The sequence below is a fragment of the Chinchilla lanigera genome, unplaced genomic scaffold, assembly GCF_000276665.1.
Source record: "Chinchilla lanigera isolate Chin_1 unplaced genomic scaffold, ChiLan1.0 scaffold00049, whole genome shotgun sequence".
Taxonomy (NCBI): domain Eukaryota; kingdom Metazoa; phylum Chordata; class Mammalia; order Rodentia; family Chinchillidae; genus Chinchilla; species Chinchilla lanigera.
This window is the reverse complement of record NW_004955450.1, coordinates 7,617,677-7,621,020: the sequence shown is the minus strand read 5'-3', so window position 1 is coordinate 7,621,020 and position 3,344 is coordinate 7,617,677.

Genomic DNA, 3,344 nt, shown 5'->3' with positions numbered 1-3,344 from the left:
GAGGGACTGGCTGGGGTTCCCTCCCGGAGCCCAGTGCTGTGGCTGCTTACCCCTGGTCCCTGTCCAACACTGCACACATGCTTGTGCACACACAGACTCAGTATGCTCTCAGAGCGGTCAAGGACAAAGAGCCTCCCGCACAGGGAAGGCGTCCTCCGGCCAAGCACGCAGAGCCCAAGGGCCCCGATGACACGGCAGCCACTTTCCATTCATTGCTCATCGCCCCAAGACGCGGGTGACAGCCCCGGGCAGGCCCAGTATTGTGTGCAGCGTCAGTGGAGAAAGGGGACAGTGACCGAGAGAGAAAGATCGAGCGTAAGTTGAGGAGGAGGCAGAGACACAGGGACAGGAGCTGGAGAGGGAGAGACAGGGGTCAGAAAGACAGAAGGACAAAGAAAAGCCACCGTGGGGGTCAGCGGGCAGGAGGCAGGAAGAAGAGAGAAGTCACAAAGGGCAAAGTCCAAAGAGGGGGCACCCCATACCCCACATGAGAGCAGAGGGGACAGGGCAGGAGGGGCTGGAGGTCACAGGCTGCGAGAGCGGGAGTTCAGAGAAGCAGAGGCAGAGATGGGAGGTTGGGGAGAGGCTGGGAGACTGAGACAGGAAGGGGGAATCGGGCCGGGGGCTTCCTGGAGGAGGCAGCAATGGAGGAAGGAATGAGGAAGAGTCAGCTACACACAGGAGCAGAGAAGGGCAGGAATGGTGTGACAGACGCTAGAGACACAAAGGGAGGGGCAGCCCTCATCCTGAGGACAGCCAGAGCTCCTGGTGGGTCCCAAGCAGGCGAGTGTGTGGGCCTTGGGCCAGAGGCAGAAGGTGCTGGGCGGATCATGGAGTCCCGTGGGCCACACAAAGGAAAGTGCTGAGCCTGGTGGGAATGGAGCGGGGTGGAGTGCAGGGGACAGTCTGAGGGCTGCAGGACAGGGGCATCTGCAGGGTTGGGGACTGAGTGACTGACAGAGGCCTGAAGAGGAGGCTGTGTCATGGGCCATGATAGAGGTGGCCAGCGGAGAGCAGACAGGCATCTCCTCCTTATGGGGCTCTCTCTGGCTTTGAGCATCTCCCTCACCCACCCACGGTGTGGGATGGTGCCCACCTCTGTGGGTCTTTCCCAGGAGGCCAGCAAGTCCCTCACTGCACAGTGGCATATAATATCGGGCCTTGACAAACGCCACGGGCACATGAGGCAGGCACACTCTCAGCTCAAGAGGCCCTGACACCTGGCCAAGCAGAGGTGAGACTTGACTCGGAGGGTCGTGAAGCCAGAGCCTAACTGGGCCTATGGCAGCCTTACTGGATTGGCTGGGCAGTGCTCTGGAATCACCTAGGGTTAGTCTTGTAGCTAGAGGCAGGGCACATGGTCACAGTCCTTAAAAAGAGATAGAACAAATACATTTCATCAGAGTAGATATAATGCAGTATGAATCAAGCCACCATGGAGATAGCATCAGAAGAGCTACACAGAGGAAATGACAATGGAGCTGGGCTTTGAAGGGTGAGTAGGAGTTTGTTGTTGCTGAGAACAAGGGGTAGAGGCATTGCAGGCTAAGGTACGCACACAGAAAGCACTGAAGTGGGAACGTGACCTTGAGAACATGCCTTTATGTTGGTGTGTCTTCCTTTCCAATCTCATCATCCACTTGAGCTGTTACCTTCCAGCTGAACTCCTGAATCCAATCCTATCTCAGGCTCTATTTTGTGGGGCGATAAATAAGATGGGCTGTGCGGCTGGGACCCAGGAAGGAGGTGTCGTGCTGGCAGTCACACCCCAGGAGGGAGACGCATACAACTCTGAGTCTCTTCTTTAGGCTGAGCCCTTGGCTGGGCAGTGGGGGTCCAGAGGCCTTTGCCTGTCCAGCCCTCTCTTCTGCCTGGGGACATGCGACAGAAGGGACGAGCCAGCAGCACACGATCCATCAGAAGCGTTTTCTCTCTGCCTTTGGAGCGTGTCGCATGGGTTGGGGGCAGCAGATTGATGTCCCTAATTACATTTGGCTCAAGCTGATATTAAGAATCTGTCTCATCCCCGGATCCCACAGTAACAGCGGAGGGAGGGCAAGGTGCCAAGAGGCATGCTGGGTAGCCGAGAACCACAATCTGGGAGATGACTGTGGACAAATGGCAGCTGTTGAAGCAGGTGACTGGCGTTCTTGGGTTGCCCTTCGATGGCTTCCAACGGGTCTCTAGGCCCGAAGCCCCCGTTTTGAGGCTGAGCTACCCAAGGTAATCCCAATCCAGACTCGGAATCTGGTCACTTCCGATGCTGGACCACAGGGTGAGGAGAAACGCTCCGGAAGGCCTAGCTGAAGGTTTGTCTCACCAGATTCGTTTCTGGTGGTGTTAAACATTTGCCGAGCACCCACCATGGGTCCAGGGCTATGAGCAAGAGAAGGCATGCACTTGTGCCCGGACGCCAGCCACCACCTTCACCCACAGGAAGTGCAGGAACTTCAGAGCAGATGCTGGGAACTAAGGCTCACAGTGCAGATTGTGGGGTAGAGCTGAGGTGGACAGGCCGCCAGAGGAGGGGGCAACTGGGCTAGCAGGAAAGGGGGAGCAGGGCAGGAGGGCAATGCGGCCAGCCATGGACATTTGCCTAGGAACGGCCTGGCAGAGGAGCTACCCGAGGGCCCGGGCAGCACCAGCCATCCAAGAGGTTTAGAACTTGCGGAACCACTTCTGAGGACGAAAGGTCTGCCTCCTGCCTGGTGAGATACAAATAAGGCAGCAGGTGCGCCTGCGCCCTGGAGCTCACGGGCTCGGCACACTGAGGTCTGAGCAAGACTTGGTTCAAATCCTGGCTTTGGGTCGTCTTGGGCGAGTCCCTCCCCTCTCTGAATCTGTTTACTGGGCGGCAAAGTAAATAAAGAGATCTTTCCCGGAACTGGAGCAGGAAGCCACCCGAGCGATGCCTGCACACCCCGCCCTCCCGTTGCGCGGACTCGTGCCCTCCTGCCCTGCGCTGTCTAGGCTCTCGGGAGGGGTCACTCCTTGCTCAGGCCCTTCGGATGGCACTTCAGATCCTTACAGCAACTTCCGAGTCGGTGTGTGTGACCCGGGTCGGGATTCGCTCACCCCCCGGGCGCACCTGTGTCCCCCGCGCAGTGCACACGCAGGGCTGGTGTGGACGCACCTCGCGCAGGGCCCGTCCCGCTCTTACAGCAAGGGATCCACCAGGGAAGCTTGCGACGGCGCGGCCAGAGACCGTCGTGCGCCCCTGGCCACGTCACTGCCCACCCCGGCCCTGCTTCCTTCTGCGTGCAGCCAAAGGGGCGCTCGCACAGGCCCCGCGGCCCCCGCGCGCCCCGGTCCCCCCGCACGGCGGACGCGGGGAACCTGCAGGG